The sequence below is a fragment of the Tamandua tetradactyla genome, chromosome 8 (genome assembly GCF_023851605.1).
Source record: "Tamandua tetradactyla isolate mTamTet1 chromosome 8, mTamTet1.pri, whole genome shotgun sequence".
Classification (NCBI taxonomy): domain Eukaryota; kingdom Metazoa; phylum Chordata; class Mammalia; order Pilosa; family Myrmecophagidae; genus Tamandua; species Tamandua tetradactyla.
Genome location: NC_135334.1, coordinates 121,506,954 through 121,532,066, shown reverse-complemented (window position 1 = coordinate 121,532,066; position 25,113 = coordinate 121,506,954). Strand labels below are relative to the sequence as shown.

At 56.4% G+C, this 25,113-nt stretch overlaps 1 protein-coding gene across 14 annotated transcripts in view; it reads right to left on the bottom strand.

Annotated features, from left to right (window-relative positions):
• Positions 1-25,113, bottom strand: part of TSPAN18 (tetraspanin 18) — a 183,729-nt gene that overhangs the window by 44,713 nt on the left and 113,903 nt on the right. Inside the window, exon 3 of one of the 14 annotated variants that reach the window (XM_077114477.1) lies at positions 23,197-23,256. The exons of the other annotated variants lie outside the window; for them this stretch is intronic. The gene's annotated coding sequence lies outside the window, so the exon portion shown is untranslated. The remainder of the gene's footprint in view (positions 1-23,196; positions 23,257-25,113) is intronic. 14 annotated transcript variants of the gene reach the window in all.

The following is a 25,113-nucleotide window of genomic DNA, read 5'->3' as shown; positions in this document are numbered from 1 at the left end:
TCCCTCACACCATTTCAAAATCATGCCTACCACTGAAACGTGGATTTAGCTATCCTTGACTCAACTTCATCGGTAAGGCTCAAGGAAGTCCTTTCTTCCCAGAATGCATCGCCCTGGTCATAAGGGAAGTGTCTGCTTCCTGCAGACACTGGCCTTAAGGGGCTGCAGCCGAGGTTCACAAAGCAGCTGGGGTCCGGGAAGGCAGGGCCTGGAGGGCAGCACTCCACTGTGGGACCAGCTCACCAGAAGAGGAGCCAGCAGGGGACCTGGTGCTGGAAGCACAACCAATCACAAGAGCAGTTTGCACTTATACAGAGATGCACATGCAAGAGACCTGTGTGGTGGTGTTAGTATTGCCTCCATTTTCCAACTGTGAAAACTGAGGTTCAGAGAGGTTAAGTCACTCGCCCAAGGTCACACAGCTAGAAAAATGGTAAAGCTGGGATTTGAACGCAGGCAATCTACCTTTTTAGAGTCTGGATTTGCAGCAACTGCCCTACGCTGCCTCCCCCTTGCAGGGCGGCCCCTTTCCTGAGCAGACCTCTGGGACCATGCCAATAGCATGGTGGTGCCCCGGTGCAGGGGTCCTCACAGGGAGTCGATCACTTTCTGATCTTGGAGACTGTCAGGGCTCCACGGGGACCCAGAGGCCAAGAGGCCACCCCTTTGTTGTGTGCATGAGGTCCTGCCCCTCCGCTCCCCATCGCCCAGCTTGCTGTGAAGGTCTGCGCCACTGCAGATCCTCTGCGCTGTCTCTGCGGCCCACTCCTCTGGACTGCAGGTCCCGGGGGCTCCGAGAGGGCACTGGGCTGCTGCCTGCACCAAAGCGCTCGGCCAAGGGGTCCTTCCTGAGGGCTGGGAGACACTGTGTGCCCCCCAGGCACTGTCATTTAGTCCCCACAACAGCACTCTTAATAATTGACCACACAGTCAAAGGAAAGGGGTCCCAGAGCGAGGACACCCCTTCCCAGGTCACGCCGTGCAGGAGAGGAGAAGCTGTGGGCCGCCCGCGGGAACGAAGCAGGGGGGCCAGCAGCGAGGTGCTGTTGCAGTCCATGGCCAGCCGTCATGCCACAGGTCTCTGAAGGGCCTCCCAGGGCAGGCACCGTCAGGGGGCTGTGGGCTGGCATGTGGCAGTGCAGCTTGTCTAGGACGGAGCCACAGATGACGAACGGCCAGGGATGGGGGTTCTGGGAAGAGGCAGCCCCTCCCTCTACTGCTGGGAGAGGAGCCACCCATCTCCCAGCCACAGGGGCTCTGCCCAGAGGCTGCCACAGAGACAACTGTCCCCGGATTTTCCCGTGGACAACGGGACACCCTCTCCCCCTGTCCCTCCAGGCACTCCGGGGGACCAAAGACACCCAGCACTGGCATGACAGCATGTCATTTCCTCTTCCTGTCATGTCCCACAGCCGCTTATAAGGCTCTTCATGATCTGCCTGCACCGCCTGGCTGAGCCCGCCTCTGCCACCCTCCTCTGCCCGCCCTCTCGAAGCCAGCGTAGTCACACTGGCCCATGCCATGCTTCTACATGGGAGCGCATTCCTACCTCAGGGCCTTTGCACCTGCTGCTCCCGCCTGGGGCTCTTCCCCCAGATATCCCATGGGGCTTGCACCTCACTTCATTCAGGGAACTCCTCAGAGTGATCTTCCCTGGCCCCCCAGCTTAAAACAGCCTCTCCCCAAGTCCTTGCCTATTCCTTAATTGCCTATACTTATCTCCAGCCATGTTTTCTTTCTGTTGTTTATGATCTCTCTCCACATGAATGCAAGCAGGCAGGGGCTTTGTGTCTCTGGTTCCCTGCTGAGTCTGAGTGTTTATACAGTGCCTGTTACACAGTGAGTGCTTAATGGATGCTTGGAAAAGGAAGGAAGGGAGAGAGGGAGGGGTGGAAGAGGGAGGGAGGGGGGAGAGGGAGGGGGAGAGGGAGGGAGGGGGGAGAGGGAGGGAGGGGGAGAGGGAGGGAGGGGGAGAGGGAGGGAAGGAGGAAGGAAAGGAAGGAGGGAGGGAGAAAGGAAGGAAAGAAGGAAGACAACGTTCTCTGTGTGGGCCTCCTTCACATGCTTCTGATTTAACCCTTGCTAAATCTCAACTGGGAGGTGTAGGAATGGCTGTATAACTTTGGGGTCCAGTGAACTGTAAGGTCCTGTGTTTAAAAATTAAAAATATCCAGATGGCGAAAGCAGTGCATTGAACCAAGCCTGGAACCCTTCTGCGCCTGGGGCCCTGGGTGACTGCACAGACTGTGTGCCCACGAAGCCAAGTCTGGGAGGTCTTAATACCATTTCAACACTGTGCTGCTGAGAAGGATCAGAGAGGTACAGCAGCTCACTCAACATCACACAGCACAGATGTGGCCAGGCTGTTATTTTATGACTTAGAATCTCACAAACTCTCCCTCTTTACTTCCTGCAATGCTTGTGGGAGGAAGTCTGTTATCCACACGCCTCTGGGAATCTGGGGACCCAGTTCAGAGAAAAGAGCAGCAAGAGAGAAATTGCTTTTAAATCTCCTGTCTTATCTTAGCTATTCATGCAGTTCATTTTTGCATTTTTCTTCAAAGTATATCCATGGGTGTTTTAATATGAAAACACCAATGTTTCATCCTCCAAACGTACAAAGAATTATGTACTATTTGGGTGCACAGGGCTAATAACTGCGGCTTTGTGTAGCCCCAGGGCTCTGGGGGAGCCCATCAGTATGAAATGCCCCATCCTATGTAAAAGAACCTGTGCAAATGCTGTGGAATAAACGCTGGTTTCTGTTCCTCATTCACTCGCTGCCCCTGCTTGGTGCACAGGAAACATCCCCCAGGGTGGTCACCAACCCAGCGAGGGCCCTACATCTCCTTACTCCAACCGAGTGAAGGGGGGCTGGCTCTGCTCCCTCCCTCCCAGGCACACAGGGCTCAGTGCGGTGGTGGAGGAGGGACTGGGCCACCATGTATGCGCGCTCTGGTCTGGGGGCAGCACCCTGCGGCCTCTGCTGCTTGCTTTGCAAAATGACCTCTTCGTTTAGGCGGGAGAGACTCAACGTCTGCTGCTGTGCGTGCATGCACGTGTGCTGTGTGGGCGGGCCCAGGGTGCAGGGGGAGGAGCGAGCTGGGGGGTGGCTGTGGGACAGTGGGGGGGTTTGAGAGAGGAGAGTCCGCTGTGCCTCCCTGAAGGTGGCAAGGTGGAGAGCAGTGGCCGGCCTGAGAACACATAGGGGAGTCTCCCCAGGCCTCGCTCTCCTGCCCTCTTAGCCCTGATTAGGGGACTGGGAATGCCGCCTAACCTCACAGCCACCACTTACAGACCTTGCAGGGTCATGCGGGAAATGCCACGCCCGTCCCGGCTGCATGGCTGAGGTGACCACGGTTCGGGTGGTGGCCACGACCCCTGAACCACCCACCCCCACAGCAGAGACGGTCCCGGAGGGTGGTCTCGCAGGTGTGCACAGGGCCTGGGCAGGGCCCCCGGGGAGCATTCACCTGGGCAGGAGCCAGGGGGTCTAGGGGGCGTGGGCCAGGGGGGCTCCTGCCTCTGCCGCTCTCGCACGATGAGCTCGGACGGCCAGCAGACCCACGCAGGCCCACGCAGGCCCACGCAGGCCCACGCAGACCCACGCAGGCCCACGCCATCACGGGCCACCCCTCGCTGCCCTGCCTGCCTCCTGGCCCACGTGTTCCAGGCCGCGACTTCCACCATCACGGGGACCCCCCTGGCCTGCAGCGCTCCAGGAAAGCCCAGTGCCACCACTGGGGGACCCTCAGCTGCAGGGAGGCCGGACAGCCACTGTCTCCCACCAACAGGCCCAGGGCTCGCGGCCCGCCCCCCAGGCCTCGCGCCCACGAAGACCCCTGGGGCTGAGGGAGACCCCTGCTCAGAAGTCGTGGGGAGGGAGGGCGGCGACCCCGACCCGGACGCCACACGTTGAGCCCGCGGGGTCTCCCTCAGCCCGCCCGGCGCACCCTGGGCTGCCGCTTCCAGAGACGGTTCTTTGTTCTTTCCCGTCTGCCCAGAATCTGGAAAGTTCCGTGGATCAGGGAGCTTAAAGCCGCGTTCCTGACCACATCACAAAGGGCTGAAACGATACCAGCTATTAACGGACAGTACCCCTCGGCGGTGGCAGCGGAGCTACTGGTGATTTTCATTTTATTTTCTATACTCAGGGGATGTAGTTCTCTTTCTTCATTTTCTTTCTTTACGAGAGTCATCTTTACTAGTCGCATAATTAAAGCAGTTTTTAAAGGGTCATTCCAACCCCACATTCTAGGCGGGAGGCAGCCAGGACTCTCCTGGAGCACCTCTTCTCCTTTGCCCCACCTGGAGAACGCCTTCCCCGCCTCGCCCCGAGGCCTTGGCTCCTCCAGCCTGCCAGAGGGCCCTTCTGTTGGGTTCCAATGCCCTCACTTTGCAGATGGGACACCAGGCCCAGACAGGGGTCGTGACCTCCCCAGACCACGAGTCAGCCTGGCAGGTGGCCAGCGCTGCAGCCGCCCCCCAAAGGGGCTCTGTCTAGTGGGCGGCCTGGGGGCTTGGCGCCCACCCTTCGTGACCCACCCCTGTCCCTGGAGCTGGCGCCTGCCCTGCCGGGGTCAGCTTTGACCCCACGCTTTGTTCTCTCTGGGAATGTGCCAGGCCGTCTTCTCCCAGCCCCCAGGGCCCCCAGCCACTAAGCGTGGGATGAGGGGAGAATGGTCCCGTTGTTGTCCCACAAAGGGAAGCGGGACAGGAAGCTTTGGGACCCTTCCTCCATCTCTGCAGCTCGAGGCTGTGTCTGTGGGGCCACCCCCATGAGGGTCAGGCAGAGCCCCTCCTCAACAGCCCACCCGGCCCCTCCCTGGCTCACACAATGCCCAGCACCCTGGGCCCAAATCTCAGCTTTGCCTGAGTCACCGCGTGCCGACTTGCTCACGTGTCTGAGCCTTGGGTGGCCTGCGATACCAACATCAAGACAATCTATCATTTATTAGACAGAGCCCCTGGGTGGCTGGGGCACAGGCTAGCACTTTCAACACATACCCTCGCTCATCCTCACGACCACACTGGGGGTTAGTTATTATCACGCCCATTTTACAGGTGAACAATTGAGGTTCCCAGGAAATGAAGCCACTTCCGCAAGGTCAAGAGCTGGGATGTGAGTGTGGAGCTGTTTGGGGTAAGAAGCCCGAGTCCCAAGTGGGTTGTACAGCTTTGACGAGCTCATTGCACAAGCCACGTGCTCTGCAGATAGTGCACTCAATGCCAGCTGCTCCTCATTTTCACATTGTAATAAGTGCAAATGCTCCAAGTGTGGGTGATGGAAGCAGCTGGCAGAGGTGGGTGGGCAGGTGACATTTCCCGGGGCCAGGGCAGTAGGTGGCAGACTCCCCCGGCAGCCCCTACCCCCGAAGTCCCAGGGCCCAGAGTCACTCCTAATCAGAGGGTAAATATTATTTTATCTTCTAGCTCAATCCAGACCAAACTCATCGCTTCCGCTGAAGACTGCAGCCCAGAGAAAATTAAGCCCTTTACTCGCTGCTTCCCGAGGGGAGGCCTGGAGCTGCGTGGGGGGAACCCGGAAAAAGCCTGAATGGGTGCTCAGGCAGTGGTATCAGGGCTTGGCTGCCTGGCTGTCCAGGCTCAGGCTGGGGTGGGGGCTTCCAGAAGAATGTAGGCTGGGCGTACAGGGGCAGATTTGTGGGGTTCCCCTCTTGCCTGCAGCTGCTACCCCAGGGGGGGATCTAGCTGCAGGTTTTTTTGGGGGGGGTGGCTAGTCCTGCCCGCCTGTTAAATGCTGATCCCCAGGTGGCCAGTGGGCTTCTGAGCCTGTCCTTCCCTTCCCATGACCACATCTGTTTCTCTCCCGCCTCTTCCTTCCAAGTGTGGAAAGAACTGGTTCTTCCAGTCCAAGTCTCCACCCACCCCACCTACCTCCAGTTTCTCTAGAAGAGAGCCACCAAAGGCCAGGGGCCCGGCCCAGCAGGTGCCATGCCGTTGAGGGGAAGGAGGTCCTGCCACTAAAGGCCAGGGGCCCGACCCAGCAGGTGCCATGCTGTTGAGGGGAAGGAGGTCCTCAAACGGTTTGAAGAGCCGCCTGACCCCAGCTTTGGGGATGGCTGCCGACTGGGGACTGCCCGCCAGACGCAGACCCGCAGGCCCACAAATGGCGGTACCTGCATGCCCAGCACTCAGCCAGTTCTCTGGCTGGTTTTCCCATGCCGCGGTTTTCCTCTCTCCTCCTTGGGCATTTCCGAAAGGGTCTCTAGGAGGAGAGGCGGTCAGCATCCAGGCTTTGCAATCCAGACAGACCTAGGTGTGAGTCCTCATTCTGTTCTAGCTGTGTGATCTCAGACAACTCACTTGCCATCTCTGTTCTTCGGTTTGCTTGTCTGTAAAATGGGGACCACAGTAATACAATCTGCGGCATTGCAGGGAGGACACACTGAGATCATGCAGGCAACATTCAGCGCGGTAACCACTATCCTGGGTCTCCCCTGGATGGAAAGGGAGGCTTCGCTCAGAGCAAAAGTACTCAGGCTGCTAAACTCTGGCGGGCCCAATGGGCCTCTCCCCTGGAGAGCTAGCCTTTTCCCCCTGCCCAGGCACGCAGCCACCATCTGTGCTGGAACCAGCAATTGAGTGGGTCTGTGTGTCCTCCACTGCATAGCCCCTTCTTTGTATTAGTGTCACCCCCAGTTCAAATGAGGAAACTGAGGCTCAGTGGTATGACAGCGTCTGCCCAGGGGTGCACAGCTGCCGTGCAGCGGGAAACACGCTCCCACGATTTCATACAGGCTCTCGCCGACCCCACCAGCACCTCAAGCTCCTGGGCAACAGGCTGCAGGTGGTAGCACGCCCATCCTGCAGGGGTAGCACACCATCCTGCAGGTGGTAGCACGCCATACTGCAGGGGTAGCACGCCATCCTGCAGGTGGTAGCACGCCCATCCTGCAGGTGGTAGCACGCCATCCTGCAGGTGGTAGCACGCCCATACTGCAGGTGGCAGCACGCCCATCCTGCAGGGGTAGCACACCCATCCTGCAGGTGGTAGCACGCCATCCTGCAGGGGTAGCACGCCCATCCTGCACGGGTAACACGCCCATCCTGCAGGTGGTAGCACGCCCATCCTGCAGGTGGTAGCACGCCCATCCTGCAGGGGTAGCACGCCCATCCTGCAGGGATAGCACGCCATCCTGCAGGTGGTAGCACGCCCATCCTGCAGGGGTAGCACGCCCATCCTGCAGGTGGTAGCACGCCATCCTGCAGGTGGTAGCACGCCCATACTGCAGGTGGCAGCACGCCCATCCTGCAGGGGTAGCACACCCATCCTGCAGGTGGTAGCACGCCATCCTGCAGGGGTAGCACGCCCATCCTGCACGGGTAACACGCCCATCCTGCAGGTGGTAGCACGCCCATCCTGCAGGTGGTAGCACGCCCATCCTGCAGGGGTAGCATGCCCATCCTGCAGGGATAGCACGCCATCCTGCAGGTGGTAGCACGCCCATCCTGCAGGGGTAGCACGCCCATCCTGCAGGTGGTAGCACGCCCATCCTGCAGGTGGTAGCACGCCCATCCTGCAGGGGTAGCACACCCATCCTGCAGGTGGTAGCACGCCCATCCTGCAGGGGTAGCACGCCCATCCTGCAGGTGGTAGCACGCCCATCCTGCAGGGGTAGCACGCCCATCCTGCAGGGGTAACACACCCATCCTGCAGGTGGTAGCACGCCCATCCTGCAGGGGTAGCATGCCCATCCTGCAAGGGTAGCATGCCCATCCTGCAGGGGTAGCACGCCCATCCTGCAGGGGTAGCACGCCCATCCTGCAGGGGTAGCACGCCCATCCTGCAGGGGTAGCACGCCCATCCTGCAGAGCAGGGTCAGAGGCGGGGCCGTGATCTAACCCCCAAGCTGGCCTGCAAAGGCCCAGCTCATCCAAGCCCCACAAGGCCCATCCTGGGGCAGGTACATTGAGGTATGCCCAGCAGCACCCTCCCCAAGGCGACTGCTGGGGGTGGGGGGTGCTGGGGGCGGGGCCTGCGTATCCAGGCAACAGGCGCAGCCTAAGTCCTTGTCTCACATGCTGCAAGTCAGGACAGTGCTCCCGCAAACCTCCCCGAGGTGGCTCATTTTCCGCTTTCTAGCAGGAAATCAACCTAAGGAGTCGACATGCCTCTGCTCCCCAGACCCTGGCGGCGAGGGAGGGGGTTTCCAATCACATCTGCTTAGATTTTTCTCCTGCTTCAGCCCTGTCAGCGTGCTTCTGGGTACGGCCCCCTTCCAGGCCTCTATCTTTTCCCCCAGCCTAAGGAGACTGTCTGCTGAGTGTACATTCTGCCTTCTGCTGGGCCGCCGCAGAGGGACTCTGGGACCTAAGGCCCTGCAAGCCTGCAGTGGCCAGAGAACTGCGAGGACATCGTGGGGTCCTTGGGGCTGCAAGGCAATCCCTGGGGTTGCCAGAGAGTCCTGGAAAAGTCTGGAAGCTCCCCAGCTGCCCCTTGGGGCCTCCACAGAGTCCCAGGAATGCCACAGAGTCCTTGCACCAAGACTACACAAGACACTGGGGCCAGAGAAAAATCCTGGCCATCACTAAACTCCCTGAACCACCATGGAGCCCGCAGGTGGCCGGGGACCCTGGGCTGCCATAGGACCTCTAGGCTGCGGAGCGCCTGCGGCGCTGCAAACCCGGGCTGCAGGGGACAGGGGACAGGTGCTGCCACAAGAGGCCAGGACATCTTAGGATGGAAATGATCAGTTAACGAATCCTCAACAGCCCATAACCCCACACACTCTCACCTTCGGCTCCACATTCAAGCTGTTCCCCCACCCTCTTCCTGACCTCAGCTTAGAAGTTACCTCCTCCAGGAAGCCCTCCCTGGTGTTTCCCCTGGCCTTGAGAGGTGCTTCAGGCATATGTATTATGTGCTCCCTAAGTGTCCCCCACTCAGCCCACTGCACATGAAACCACAACTGCCTGCTCACACGTCTATGCCCTCCTGGAGGGCAGGGGACGAGAGCTCAACAAATATTACCTGAATAAATAGCTGTATGCTATTAGCTTACTAGGCGCTTGGTAGCTCTGTGACACTGGGCAAGTTACTTCACCTCGCTGTGCCTCAGTTTCCTCATTTGCACAGTTGGGATACCAAGTGTATCTATGTCATAAACCTGGTGTGAGGCTTCAGTAAGTTACATAAAGCACTTCAAATGCAGCCTGGCATCTAGTAGACACAATATACAATATTAGCTACGGTAAGACTATATGTGTATTCATTAGGTTTTCCAGAGTCTAGATTTGGCAGCAAAGAAGGAAATTCCCTGCATTTAATTCCTTCCTGTCCCCTGCATTTAATATGAAATGCTCCAATAGTGAGCACGGATGCATACAGCACAGTGTGCTGGACACTGCCCTAGTGGTCTGCACGCATCACCTCGGTCCTTGACGTGGCCTGATGAGGTCGGTGCAGCTCTCCTCTTACCCCATTTCACTCACGAACCGAGTCAGGTATGGTGAGCTTCAGGGGCTTCTCCAAGGTGAGGGGCAGAGCTGGGTCACGAGCCAGGGATGGGCTCCAGACGCCACATGCCTGACACTATCCTGACCCCTGACCCTGCCTGCAAGTCCGAGGGTAACGGTCAGGCCTCCCAGGGGCAGGAGGCCAAGCCCGAGTGGCAGCTACAACCTATACCAGGGAGAGTGGATGACGGAAGTCAGCACATTTCAGCCAAGACCTCAAGGCTGACTCCAGGACCCCCTGTGGCCCTCAGCTCCCTGCAGGCTGGTGGGGGCAGAGGGACCAGAATAGCCTGGACGGCTCCAGCCGGCTGTAGCTACAGCGAGGCCGTCTTCACTCAGCCTGGAGTCCCAGCCGCTCCACAATGCAAACGGTTTCTGAGTAAGTCTGCAAGCTCCCTGGGCCTGGAGGTGCTCAAACACTGCTGTTAAGACACCACGTAGTGGGGTTGTTTGGGGGAGAATGGACAGTATGAATAGACATTCTCGATAGTTCCCTCCAGGTTCAAGAAGCTGTGAAATATTTGAAGGTCTGCTATTAAGAGTCTGGGAAGCTTCCCCTACCAGCACCACATGGCAATTCCTGCTCATCTTCCACGTTCCAGCTCAGATATCACTTCCTCCGGGAAGTCTTTTCTGACTGCCGCCTCCACCTTCTTTGTCCAGGTTGGTGTTGTGTGTGGGTCTAGTTGGCACAACTAGAAACAATTAATGGAAGTTACAGAAAGACAGAGTTTACCCAGATATGATGATGAGCAATCCCACAGTGGGTGACACTGTGGTGCAGTTGTTTAAGGGTAGATTTGAAATCAGAGAGACTCGATGTTTAAATCCTGGCATCTCTCCCTGATCTCCTGTGTGACTTTGGGTAAGTGCCCCAACCTCCCTGAGCTGCAATCTTCTCACCTGTAAAATGATTCCATCTCAGAGAATGAAACCAAAGATCAAATGCCACCTTCAGATCTGGCACTTAGCATGCGATCAGGGCACATGAGCTTCTCTGGTCTCTGTGGGGTAATGAGCTGCCTGGCCCCAGGTGTATTCAAGCAGACAGCAGAGGAATCCTAGTCTGGGATTGGGTACAGAGGAGTTCTTTCTTGCACTAAAGTAAAGATTGAACACAGGGGTCTCTATGAGTTCTTCCAGTTCTAAACAAACAAACAAAACAAAACACACTCTATAACTTGGCCTCGGCTGGCTGTGGGAAAATGGCCATATCACTGAGCAGACAAAGGCTCCACCTACCACCAACAGGCTGTAAAAAGCAGGAGTCCACATACACTGTGTGAGCTCTGTTATATGAAATGTCTAGAAAAGGCAAATCTACAGAGGCAGAGAATACATTGGTGGTTGCCTGGGGCTGAGGGTGGGGCTGGGAGACGGGCTACAAATGAGCACCAGGTTTCTTTTGGGGATGATGGAAATGTTTTAAAATGAGATGTGGTGATGGTTGCAGAACTTTGTAAATTTACTACAAATCATTGAACTGTGCACGTAAACTGGCTGAATTTTAGTCTTACAAATAAAGCATGGTTTATTTTATTTTACTTTCAGCTATATAAAGCATGGTTAATTTTTTTAAATGGAAAATGGAATACATACACACACACACATATATATACAAGCTTATTTGAATGAAAATGTAACGCGAAAACCAAAAAAAGGGGGGCCCGAGGGGAAGCTTGCGTCCCCGGGGAAGTATGGAAGCAGCAGGCAGAGAGGCAAGAGGTCTGCACCAGTTTCCCATCTCCATTACCTGCAGTTTCCTATTTGCCATTTTGCTGTCATTTCTTTCCCTGTTCATGTGAAAAAAGGAACAGACCCCTACCCTCAAGCTGACCTCATTAGAAGCCTGGAGTGATGGGTCCCAAGGCCAGGGTCCTGGGGGAGCCAGTGTTCCCCAGGCAGGCTGTGCTGGCCCAGGAAGATGTCATCTGCCTGTGGCTACACGGTAGGTACAGAAGCAGAATTCTAACCCAGTGCCTGTGCAAAGCAGAGGAAGTGCTTTTAGAGTAGACTGAACACTGCTCCCTTGTTTGGTAGCGAGCTCCCCATTGCAAGAGGTATGTAAGCAGAGGCTGGATGACCAGCGAGTCAAAATAGATGAACTTGAGATCCTTTTTCAGTCCAAGTGATTCTGTGAGGCCACAAACCCACCTTGATCATTTTCCCTGCGAGGTAATTCTGTCCTCAGAGCAAAGCCTAACAAAGGCCTGTGCCATCCTGAAGAAGCCCTCGTGGGCAGGGTCTGGCTGGCATCTTCTCAGCTGGAACTGCATCTCCTCTGAGCGCTCCCCACAAATCAGCACCGATTGCTGGCTGCGGTTCACTTGATACTTGCACATACCCGGGGAGGGGAGGGGGCGTCGCAGGGCTCCAGCAGCTGCCCTTCAGCCCAAACGGGCACCATGAGTGGGGGTCTGGGAGGCAGGGGCTGCCAAATGCAAACTGCTGCCCCCTGGGAAAACAGGACCTGTGTCCAGCCCATCCGCCAGCCACCTGCTTCACAACCCGCCCCACCCTCTGCCCATCGGGGGACCCCACCCCCCATCCGCCCCGTCCCCAGCTCTGGCAGCCTGAAGACGAGCCTGGCTGTGGGTGTCAAGTTCCCTCTGCCTCTTCGGAGCAGGGAGTGGGGGTGAGACTCCCCAAGGATGAGCTCGCCCGAAGCCGCTTCCCAGCCGTGCAGGAGCTGGGGCCTCTGAGGAAGGGGCCGGACTCCTGTCCCTGCAGCCCCAGCTTCCCCGCCCACCGCACATGCAGGCTGGGTCTCGGTGCCTCCACTGCAGGTGAGAAGGCAGACACCTGAGGACAGGACTCAGTCTCCCACGCGGAGATGGTCAACGGGAGACTTGGGGCAGAAGGCCTGTCCCCAGAGACGCCCATTTGGGAAGGAGGAGCTCTGAAGAATAATGTCAGCGCCTGGCAGTTTCTGCACGCTTCCGGGCACCAGTCCTCCATCTGCGCCCCCGAGGGAACGTTCCAGCAAGCCGGCTGCCTCCGTGACCCAAGGTCTCCGGTCCCTCCTCCCCTCTCCACCCGTCGGAGCTGTCCTGCGCTACAGGACGCAGCCCAGTGGCTGCTGTGGTCCTTGCCATTCCCCGACAGAGTCCAGGGACCCTTCGCCCACATCCGTCCACCCCCACGCCCCAGGGTGGGCATTTCTCTCCCTCCTCGCCATAAACTTGCCACAGCTCCCTGCGATCCCGGGAAAAGCCCAGCTCACAGAACAAGAGGCCGATTGTCCCTCCGCTGTCCCACACCCTCTGTGCTCCAGCCCCCCAAACCACGGTAGCTCCTAGAATGCTGCTGCCCTGTGGCTCCCCCAGGCCTTCATGGGGGCTGACGCCCTCCACCCCCACCACATACACAGGTTTCTTTGTGTACCTTTACGGCAGCGCATGTAACCAAGCCTTCCCCAGCACCTCCCACCTCCCACCTCCCACCGCCGCTGGCTGCCCATCCCAGTGCACCGGGCCTGCCTGCTGGCTTCTGGCTGTTTGCAAATTTTCACTCATTTCAGAATCCCCTGGAGGGCTTATAAAAACACAGATTGCTGGGCCCACCCCCAGAGTGATTCAGCTGGTCTGAGTAGGGGGCAGGGGTTCCAAAATTCTGCATTTCCAGCAAGCTTCCAGGAGATGCAGAAGCAAGGGTGTGGGGACCACGGTTTGAGAACTGCTAGTTAAACTATGAACACTTAGAGGAGAGCCTTGCTTAATTTTTCCCTCCAGTCCTGGACAGAACGTGGTTTATAGGTTATACATGATAAATGAATGAAAGATATTGATTCATTCATTGCAACCAGTGTGGATGGCAGGGTAGTTTATTAAGACTCTCTCCTGATTTGTCTGCCTGCTGTGGCAGTCCCTCCCTTTCCCAGGACGGCAGCCAAGTCTTTGGGCCCCACGCGGTGGGGGAGGCTGGGCCCCAAAGCCAGGCATAGAAGAATCTGGGTCTAGGACGACAGCCCACCATCTGGGCTGTGGGAACGCCCGCAGGGGCCTTGGGCTGGAGGCTGCAGAGGTGGGGGCGGAGGGTGTGTGAGCCTGAGGGGGAAGGCCTGGGACAGAGTTGGGGAGCATTTTTCAAGCCAGCAAGGAGAAGGGGATTTTGTGGGATTCAAGAGCGACAGGTGCTAGAACAGCCCCCCAAGAGGTGACAGGACTCTGATGGGACAACCCTGAGAGGTCAGGAGGGGTTGGAAGTCTGAACATCAAAACTCATGGCTGAGTGTAGCGAGCAAAGGCTGTGACTGTGCCTAGCCTGGCACGGAGGGAGCCACTGCCCACCAGCCATCATCGGACCCCAGGACTTGTTAAAGGGGCCTCTCCGGGGTTCCCCGAGTGTGCTTAGGCCCAGCAGCCTTCTCCAGATGTTCTGGACCACAGAGGAGCACCAAGACTCCCACGTGAACTAAGGGGCAAGAAATGCACCCTCCCCACGTGCAAATGCAGACGGTCAGGGGGACGGGAGCGAGTGCCTGGCACACGGAAGGTGTGGCCTGCAGTGAGTCCTGTGGCACTGTGACAGAAGAGGGGGCCTGGGCAGTAGGCTGGCCGTGGTGTCTGCAAGCTGGGCATTCCAAGCAGGGCCCAGCTATGGCATGTCTCAGGCCACCCTGTCCCCAGGGCCGGCTGAGGATGACACTTCGGAGGGCTCAGAGCAACCAGGTGCCGGGGACACCAGGCTGTCCCTGAGCCCAGTGGGACCGCCCAGATACCAGCCTTAGACTTGTGGTCTCTGACTATTCTATTCAAGACCAACCTGGCCACAGTTCCCTTCTGACTGTGCGCCCTTCTCCTGTCCCTAAGGAGATGGAAAGGAGAAAAGCTCCAGACTCCTCGACTCGGGAAGCGCCACTTTCAAATCTACCGTTGCTGGGAAAGGGGAGGATGGAGCTGACGGGGGTGGGGGTGGGGGCTTTGTTTTAAAATTTGAATCCTTCAATATTGCTTGAATTTTTAGAGTATATATTGCTTTCGTAATAACAACTTTAAAAAATAATTTGTTTTTAACTTGCAAAGCAGCCTACAAAAATCTGTCTGGAGAAGACAAGTCTATGGAACAAAGAGCTTCAGTGTTCATTAAGTATGCCATCAGCATCCTTTCTTGAGCACACAGTATGCGCCGAGAGTTCTGCTCCATGTTTTGCACCCGTTATTTAACTTAATATTCATCTCAGTCCCAATGAGTTGGATGCTACTAACGCCATTGTTTTCCAGATGAGGAAACAGAAGCTGAGAGACTAAATAACAAGTCCGGGTCGCGCAGCCTCGGAGCTGGGTTCGAGTACACGCTTGTCGGAGGGCAGAGCTCCTGTCCTGAGATCGGGTCACACTGTCTCCTCCAGCTGAAACTGAGAAATTGAAACGCTCAAGAGCCATTTGTTTTGAGTTCGTTCCACTACTTGACAACAACTGATGCTTTACAGAAGCAAAAATCAAAATGTCACAGCAAAACAAACAGAGACTGGTCTCCCCAGCCGCCTTGGAAATTTGGGCTGAGGCTGGGAAAGTATAGCATTACAGTGACTCCACTCTCTATCCATCTGTCCATCCATTCACCAGCCATGGACCGATGCCCCCACATGCCAGGCTCTGGGCTGGGCACGGGGGACTGCAAAGCTTAGCCAAGTTCTTTCTTTTCCTGACTTCACAACCCCTGATCTGGTTTGCAGCAGCCTTTCCTTTTGGTACATTTCAAACTCAAATCCTACAGGCGAGGACCAAGTCATTCTAGTATCCCCGCAGCATCAGGCAAAGGTGGGGGCTTTAAAATAGCTCATGTGAAAAGTAATCAACAGAAACCAGCCACCAGGCCGACTGTGGCTCCACACTGGGTGAGGCATCCAAAGCGGGGGTGGGACAAGACAGTGCTCACATGCCCCGGGAAGATATGCGGAGGTCCTAATCCCAGAAGGCGGCCTTATTTGGAAATAGGGCTGCTGCAGCCGGAACGAGGCAAGTTAAAATGAGGTCATACTGGCCCTTAATTCAATATGACTCGGGTCCCTATAAAACAGGGAGAGCAGACACAGATAGACAGACAGAGAGAGATGGCCACAGGAGGATGGAGACAGATGCAGCCACAAGCCAAAGAACCCTTGGGGCCACCTGAAGCCAGCAGAGAGAAGGGAACAGTCTTTCCTAGAGACTTCAGAGGGAGCGCAACCCTGCCAGCACTTTGATCTGGGAGTCAAGCCTCCAGAGCTGAGACAGCACATTTTTGTTGCTTTAAGCCACCAAGTTTGTGGTCCTTTGTTACAGCTGGGCTACCCATAGGAAACTAAGCCACCGCCAGAGTGGCTCCTGCCCTTCATATCTCCCAGGGGAGAGCCAGTTCAGGGGTCCCCCAAGAACGGGAACCTCTCAGCTTTGCTCACTCTCAACTCCTGGTGCAGGAAACAGGGCCCAGCGTACGGCAGGGGCTCATAGTCATGGACCGAGTGAATCAATGAGTCCAGTTCACCCGGGACCGCCAAGCCCCCCATATAAGGCCAGGAGCTCCTGTGAGCTGAGCTGGCCTCAGTGTGACTCAGAGCTGCAGAATGCACAGGCCAGAGAGGGAGAGGGCCCTGGGGAAGGGCCAAGAGGTTTGTGGCTGACCAAAACCAAGCAAGGGGCAGGTCTTAAAGGGTGCCTGGCCACAGTGGCCTGGAAGGCGGCATCACAAGCTGCGGTTTCCCATCTTTTTCCTGCAGAGCAATCATTTTCTCATATGGAACCACACAACTCACACTAAGGCATAACAGCCGCCAGGGTGGGGGGCTGCCGGGCTGGGGGCCCGCCGGGCAGGGGGGCGGGCCGGCTCCCTGCGCCCTGGAACCCTGCGTGGCGGCCTCGCGCCTCCTGGACACGGGCTCCTGTCCTAAGTGACCGCTTCGCCAGCCGCTCCCCTTGGAGGCTTCGGAAAGGCAGAGTGAGGCTGGGGAGCTGCAGCTGGTTCTCTGGAAGAGGAGCCATCACAGGCCTCAGTCTTCTGAGAGATGCTTTCAGGAAAATAAACCCTCAAGTGGCTCCAGAAATCTTCCCCAGGCAAGGAGGGACACGGGTGGACGGAGGAAGAGCCCCTCCTAGAAGCAAAGGCCACTCCAGAGAGCGACGTGGGGGGAAACCGAGGGCGGTGACCAGGGAGCACAGACCGCTTGGGACAGGGAGTGGAGCCCTGCCTGTGTGGACGTCAGACTTCCAGATGCTGCATTTGCTGAAAACAAGGCGCGCCTGCCAGAGGCTGACCCTGGCATCAGAGACGGCAGGAAGGACCCGTTTTGGACAAATCGGCCCTGCGGGTGGCTCCAGGCCCCACCTCCCACCCCCTGCCAATGCACGGGTGGCTTTGTCCACCCAGAGATCCCTTCTCCTTCTGAAAACAGCACAGGGCAAGGGTCCCCTTGGGTGCCACCCTCTCACTTTCAGGCTGTGTGAACTGCTCCCCCAGCCCTGCAGAAGGTGGAGAGGGCAGGGGCCAGGGGCTGTGCGCCGTCTAGATTCCAGCCTGGAAACAATTCCAAGGCACACGTACGTGCACGTGGCTGGGCGTCCACGTCATGTGTGTCCCACACACTGGCCTCTGAGAAGGAGGAAGCTCAATAAAATCTGACAATCAGCTTTGATGTACAACATGATTTTATATGTCTGAGTGAGTGGGAGAGAACCCCTGAGAGAACCCCTTCATATCTCCCAGGGGAGAGCCAGTTCAGGGGTCCCCCAAGAACGGGAACCTCTCAGCTTTGCTCACTCTCAACTCCTGGTGCAGGAAACAGGGCCCAGCGTACGTGCCGAAAAGTTCCTTTCTCATCTGAAAAGGCATTCCTGGCATGCTCCATCCATCCAGACCAATGGCCTCATTTTACCAACAAGGAAAGTAGCACCCAGACAGGGGCGATGACTCGCCCAAAGTCACACAGCAAGCTGGAGGCACAGGACAGTCTAAATCCGGGGTCTCTCCTGACCTGGCCGGATGCCCTCTCCAAAGCCACTCGTGTAGCTATCAGACTCCAGTCCCAGGAGCAGCCGCCGGCCCTGAGCCTGAGCCTGTCCCAGGTGGAGGGGCTGCTCGCCACTCTGCTTAGGCCTGGCTTCCCAGCTGTGCGCGGGTCTGGACAAGGTGTGGGAGGAAGGGCCCAGAGGGGTCAGGAGTGCGGGTTTTGGAGGCAGGTGGACCTCAGGTGCTGGGGCAACATCTTTCTAAAAGCAAGACCCTGGGCAAATCGAGGATCCTCTAGGAAGGTCAGTCTCCTCTTCTGTAAAAGAGGGGTAACAGCAACAACCCCGGAGGGTGGCTGGGAGTTTACGTGATTCTGTCCATGTGAGAGGCCCCAGCACAACACGTGCTCAGTAAATGTCAGGGAGGACAGCAGAGAGGATGGTGCATGTGTTGGGAGAGCAGGAGGGTGGGGGCCTGCACGGACTGGAGCTTTGTGCCCTTGGCAAGTCTTTGGACAAACAGCCTCTCTACCCTGAGTCCCTCTGCCTCCTCCTGCCCCCCTCTTCGTTGCCCCCCAACAGACCACAGCCTGAACCCCACCCAGCCCATGCACCCTCCTTCCCTCGCCCGGGCTGCGGCACAGCCCGCTTTCACCAGCCAACAAGACACAAATGTCATCACCGCTCTGCAACTGGTGGGCACCACTGCGGCGCCAAGAGCAGCCAGCCCGCGGAGGGGGGGCTCCAGGCGGCGTCTTGGCAGGCTTTTTCCAAAAGGATTTGATAAAGAAATAAATAAAGGGCTGCAGGCAAGAGGGGAGAGTGGAGATCGCTGTAGGAGCATGATAGGCAGCTGCTGCCCTCGCGGGCTCGTCACCCGTGACCCCTGCCTCAGCCATCCACCCCTGCGCGCCTGCCTCTCAGCCTGTGCCTGGTCACCGCGGTCTCCTGGCATCTCCCTCTCCTGTCTCTGTCTCTCTGTCTCTCTCTCACACACACACAACTGACAAAAGAGGCTCCTCCGGGGGCCCCAGCCTCCAGCTTTCATTTCCGCCCCTCCCTCGCTCTCTGAGACTTATGGAGAGAAGCATCAGACACCCAGCCAACAGCCCCAGCCAGGGCAGACTTCCTCTCTGGAAGGAGGTGACAGCAGCGCACGCCCACGGAGAGGCCTGGGTCCAGCGCCAACCCTGCCCTATCCACTGAGCGCTCAGGCATCCCCCTTCTCCTTTGCAGGGCCTCAGGGGCTGCATCTGTGACGGGGGTGGGGCGGGGGTGGGGGCTGGACTCATGGTCCATCTCTCTAGACAGACAGGGAAGTCAGTTCTAAAGTCCAGGGTTCTCTTCAGAGAGAAATGCCCAATAGAACGCTCCTCTTCCTGGACTCTGCTTTCTAACACTGGCCCTGATAACAACAGCAGACACCAGAAGGCTTCCTGGAGGAGGCAGTAGATGGGTATGGGGGATGAGAGGGGTGAGCTATGGGCAGGGGCACCAGGGAGAGCCAGTTAAGTCCCACGGTCACTGCTTTGCATGCATTTTCCCATTGAATCCAAACAGTGCTAGGACTTAGGTGTTCGCATTCCCGCATTGTTGAGAAGGAAACCGAGGCTCAGAGAGGTTGTGTAACTTGGCACATACATGGCTGTTAGGACAGGCTGGATGGGAGCCTGCAAGTGCAAGCTCTGGGTCCCTGCAGGATGCTGCCCCACGAGCCTGTTTCAAATAGAACATGGAGTAGAGAAATTCAGGGGTCTGCGTGTTACACATATGTGCATGTGTGCACCTGGCAGGCTAGGGGCAATGCTGGGTCTGGGGAGGAGGAGGGAGCTTGGCTGAGGCCAGCCAGACCTGCAGTCTAGCCTCGGCCTCACTACTAACCAACTGTGCGATCAGGCATGCAACCCACTGCTTTGACCCTCGTTGGTGAAAACCTCATGGAGCCACTGAGATGCCTACCTGAGGGAAAGTGCATGTAAACTGTACAGTGCTGTGCCCACTGACAGGGGCAGTTGAGACAACCCAAGAAGTTGCTACAGAGTTCCCCAGTGTGCTGGTTTGAAGCTGTCATGTACTCCAGAAAAGGCCATGTCCTTTTAATCCATTCCTGTGGGCGCAGACCTCCTGCAGGTGGGACCTTTAGATTAGGTTGTCTCAACTGCAATGTGATCCACCCTATTCAAGAGGGGTCTTAATACCCTCACTGGAGTCCTTTCTAAGAGGATAAAACAGACAAGGGAGCTAAAAGATGAAATTAAGAGATGCTCATAGGGAAAAGCCCCAGAGAGGGTGGCAGAGGACCCGCAGATGCTCAGAGGGAACCAGTGGGTCCAGACGCTGAAAGCAATGAGAGCGAAGGACCAGCAGACGCCACCGTGTGCCTTCCCGTGTGACAGAGCTGTCTGGGACACCAGTAGCCATCTCCAGAGAAGGTATCGTCCTGCTGACACATTAAATGGGACTTTTCAAGGCCTTAGCACTGAGCCTTTATAAGCTGATAAATCCCCACTGTAAAAGCGAACCCGTGTCTGGTATATTGCATTCCGGCAGCTTTAGCAACCACACACCCAGCAAGCCTTGACTGAGAATCCAATCAATGTTTTTCCTGTCCCTGGGCCTCAGTTTCCCTACTCTTAAAACTGAGGACTCTCCAGCAAGCAGCAGAGGGCTGGAGGCAGAGGTACTTGAAAGAAGATAGAAGGCAGACAAAGTCTGTCCCTAAGTTTACACTGGGCTGGCCCTGAATTTAAGATGCAGGAAGTTCTGCGTCTCCGAGGGCACGAGGAATAGGGGTGCTCACTTACTGGGTGAACATTAACCGAACGCCTGCGGAATCCCTGCCCTTCTAGGGAGGCACAGATTACATCTTCAAAGGAGTCCACTGTCACAGGGAGAGAAGAGGTAAAGCCCACGTCTCTGCACTTCGTGGTGGCTAAGAGGCTTCACCTTGCTGCTAGAGAAGGTCAGAGGATGGAGAGGCTCCTTTCTCCCACGGCCGGCTTCCTGGAGGAGGGGACAGGTTTGTATTTGTGGAACTGAGAGGAGGGCACTGCGGGCAGAGGGCCCAGGGTGAGCTGAGGCATGGGGGCGCCACGAAGCCAAGGCTGTTCAGGGGCTGCACGGCTGGGGTCCTCGAAGGTCCGGCAAGGATGATGAGCTTTATCCACGGGCAATAGGGAGCCACCGAAGGTCTTAGAGCAAAAGTATGCCTCAGATAGATTATAAGCAGCAAGGAACCCAAGTCAAGAGGGGAACAAGTGATGAAGGATGGTAGGAGGGTGGGCAGGGACCGAGTGGGGCAGTAAAGGGATGACAGGGGTAGGGGGAGCTAAGAGGGATGGTACCCAGTCTGGCAGGTTGGTGGGGGGCGAGGCAGGTGTGGTAAGTGTGAAGATGACTCTGAATTTGGACGTGTTGGGATTGTATCCCACTCTGCCACTAGCACCAACTGTGTGGCCTTAGGCAGGTCACCTAGCCTCTCTGGGCCTACGTTTCCTCTCCCACAAAATGGACAAAATAAAGCCACCTTGTGGGGATGTGGGACTTGAGATAATATATGAGAAGCACTCTGAACATACAAAGTGTTTGTTATATGCGTGCTTGTTTTTTTAAGAGTTCACTGTTTTTTTTTAAACTAGAGATGCCTTCCCGTTTTACAAATGAGGACACAGAAGCTCAAGGTCAAATGACCAGCTGGAATTGGCAGTGCCGGGCTCTGACTCACAGGCAAGGCAAGTTATGAGCAAATAAACCTGGGATGACTCAGAGAAGAGTCTTGATTTTAAAATATTGTTAAAGAGAAGACTGCTTTATGACTTTCACACCGTGTGCTTATTAAACCCAAGCTATAAATGTGAACTAATAAGTAAAATGAGTTAAGTTAATGAAAAAAATCAACCTTCTCGATGGATCCATATTACCTAATGGCAGTCCATAAACATAGACATAAAATTTTAAAATACAAGAATGAATTGCAATACCCAGCAGCTCAAGGAATCCACAATTTCTCTGTCTGAAAAATAAGAGCTATTGATTTTAGCTTGGGCTCTCATTACTCACGAGTGGGTCTTTGAGAAGTCATAAAGGAAGGAATTATCTCCCACTGTTTACTCACTGAGGATCATGCGTATTGAATTTAAATTGTCTCCAATCCCTAATTACGACAAACCAAATTAGAATCTGAGTTCAGCGGTACTGGAGAGGCCCGTGGAGGCCTCTGAGCTCAGCTGTTTGCTTTATGGACCTGGGACCCGAGGCACAGAGAAGGGCAGCAACCCGCCCACAATCACACAGCAGGTGAGGGCAGGATGCAGGCTAGCACCAGGGTCCGGCACCAAGGCCAGCGTCCTGCACTGCAGTCCTGCCTGCCATGCTGAGCTGTTCTCAGAAGCTCCCACCTGAGCTGTCTCCCAGCTGCGGGGACAAACCCAACAAGGCGGGTAGAGGAGGGGCTGATGAGCGAAGCCGGCAGTGAATTCTAGAACACTCATAGCACGTGGCCCCATCGGAGCAGCTGGGCTTGGCCTGGCAGCTCAGGCTGGTCAGGCTGGAATGAGACGCACGGAGGCCTCGGGAGCTGTCCTGAGAGGGGCTGCAGGGTGGCACAGCCCAGGTGCAGGCCAGCTCCTCCCTGCCCCCAGGGGAGTCTGGGGACACAAAGGCCTCATTGAACTGGGGGAGGAGAGGGCCTCTTAACACAGCCAGTCTCTGCCAAACACGCGCGTGCGCGCACACACGAACAAGCACTGGGACATGAGTGAGCTTTGCATATGGCACATGAATGCACACTCGTGTGTATGTGTGTGTGTGCTGTGCGCGTGTGCACATGCAGCGAGCTCACATACTTGTATGTTAAGCTTCAGGCTGCAGGAAGCAGATGTTTAATTACTACCTGAGTGTTATTAATCAATACGATTAATACACGCAACTCATATCACATAATTACTTTGCAATTACACCAAAACAAAATATTGTATTGTTGAGGGTTTGTTAATTGACCAGCCTTACCAAAGGACAGGTAGAGAGGGTGGGTAGCAATTGTTCTTTCTTCCTCTCCTTCCTTTTCTCCCTCCCCTACCTTCTCCTTTATCTCCCAGGTGGATGGCCCTGCCTCCCACCCCACCGGGGAACCCACGCAGGGAGCGGCCCCCCTCCCAGGCGCTGCTTCTGCACTCCTGGTGGTTTTAATGAGAACCCTAATGAGCTCGCTCGGAACCCCTGATGAGTCCTCTCCTCCTCAGCCCTTCAGCATGGAAGTGCTTGTCCTTGCCAGAAACAAAGGCGGTTTCCTGCAGAAGAGGGGGTGCAGGGGCAGTGCGGGGGGCACCGTAGGGCAGGGAGGAGTGACCGCTGCAGCCCTGGAGGCGGCTGCCTGAGCAAATCCTGCTCTACCAGTGCTGGGGGATCTACGGCACATTAACCTGGCCCCACCGGGCCTCAGTTTCCCCGTGTGAAAGATGGAGATGACAACAGCAATCACCCGAGGGGTCCTCATGCGGATTTAATGCAATAAGACGCCTGAAGCGCTCCGCACAGTTCCTGACAGAGAGTTAGGCCTCAGGAAGGCCAGTTATAACTAATTACCTTCTAGGAATGGCCCCTCCAGGAATCCTCCCAATCACAGTCCCCCTAAGCTCACAGTGTTCTTGGATTCTATTCTCTCTCCCTCCCTGACAGCCACGCCCCTGCTAGGTCCCATCTACCTGGAAACATTTCCTTCCATTATCCCCTCTTTCTACCCACCACCTCCATGGACCCCACTTCCCTAACCCAAGCCTTCACCCTCTCTCACCTGGAGCACGGCCAAAGCCTCCACACCGACTCCCTGCCTCCCCTCCATCTCATTCTCCACCTGGGGAGGAGAGAGACAGATCCTCAGGAGCAGAGCTGGGACCATGCAAGTGTCAGTGCAATGATCCAGCACTCATATACATTTGTTAAACCGACCTTCTCTGTATAACTCCACCATCACCTTTGATCTTTCTGTCCCACTCTTTAGGGGTATTTGGGCTATGCCCATCATAACTTTTTCATGTTGGAAGGGGCTGTTGATAATGTGGGGTAGGGGGATGGAACTAGCTGATGTTCTGGAGAGGCTGGGCCTCTGCATTTCAGGACTTGTCTGGTCCAGGGACCCATCTGGAGTTGTAGGTTTCTGGAAAGTTACCCTAGTGCATGGAACCTTTGTAGAATCCTCTGTATTGCCCTAGGTGTGCTTTAGGATTGGCAGGACTGGTTTTGGTTGGGGTTTGGCAAGTTATGTTCCCACTCCACTGGGGCAGAGCAGCAGTGTCTAACCGAAGCTTGTGTAAGAGTGACCTCCAGAGTAGCCTCTCGACTCTGTGTGAACTCTCTCAGCCACTGAGACCCTATCTGCTACACTTCTTTGCTCCCTTTTGGTCAGGAAGGCATTATTGATTCCACAGTTGGCACCTGTTTTTGAAGTTTACTGACTAACACCAGCAGGTTTTTTTCATCCTGGACTCCTTCATGTACCTGGGTTTAATCATGTTGGTTCAAAAGCATTTAATAAGGACCTACTCTGCGCCAGGAAGTGGGTGGTGGCCTGGTGGGGGGGCTGCAGGTAGGAACAGGGCACTACTTCATCTGGGGACCCCAGGGAAATGCCACTGGGGTTTCCGCACAGTGGGGCGGAAACACTGGCACAGAAGGGTTTCATGATGATAGTTCTGGAAAGACCGAGGACAGGTTGAAATATCTAAGCCCCAGGAAGTGAAATGATGTGACCCTGCGGTACAGCCAGCTGGGGACTGGACAGGACTGGGGCCTCCTGAGCCTCACAGAATAGGAGGCAGAGGAGACCTCACCAAGCGAAAGCTCTTATTAGCAAGACAATTGCAGCCATGTCCACGCTGGACGTGGGCTTTCCTGGGGAAACCCGGGCAAGGCAAGCCGAGGCAGCTCCCGCCGCCCTCCGTGCCCTCCTCAGGCTGGCAGGGCTCCGGCGGTGGCTGCCTTGCCCGGGTCCTCATCGGGACCGAGGGAGCCTGTCCCTCACCCTGGTAGCTCGGCCATGCAGGGACAATCCTCATTGCAGCCCAGCCTCCCTCCAAACACTGATCGAGGGCTCACACCGGCTCTCTGGGCGGAGCGCGGGCAGTCCTTGGGGCAGTGGGGAAAGGGCCTGGCATTAGGGGTGATGGCCACATTTGAGATGCATCACCTCTACAGCAGAATGCACTCCTGCATCAGTTGTCACGTAGCAACACAAATACACAGGTCATTGGGAGACCACACACCTCTGGGGGAGTCCCTGGCCTCTGCTGACCCTGGCTGGGTTTCTTTCCTGGAAGAAGGGAGTCGAGTGCAATGGCCTCCTGTGGCTTATGCACCGTCCCACAGTCCATCTCCTGCCTTGAGGAGGGAGGTGCCCACCTCGGCCAGGCCAGGAGCAGCCAGCCTGCCTCCACCCACACAGCAGGTGCAAGGGAGTGGGGGCTGCTGGCCCCAGGCGCCCTGAAGCCTCCATCGTCTGTCACCTGTTGCATCTCACCTGGACCCAGTGACGGTGAGTGGAGGCCAGGGAAGGTCAAGGATTCTGGGAAGTGGCAGAAAGGGGTTGCCCACCAAGGTCTGCCAGGTACCAAAGCCTGTGCCTTCTTCGCATCCCTAAGTGAGGGTTCCAGGGTGGGCAGGTGCTGTGGGTGGCACACCTGTCCCCTTGGCTGTCGGGTGCCACCTCAGCCCG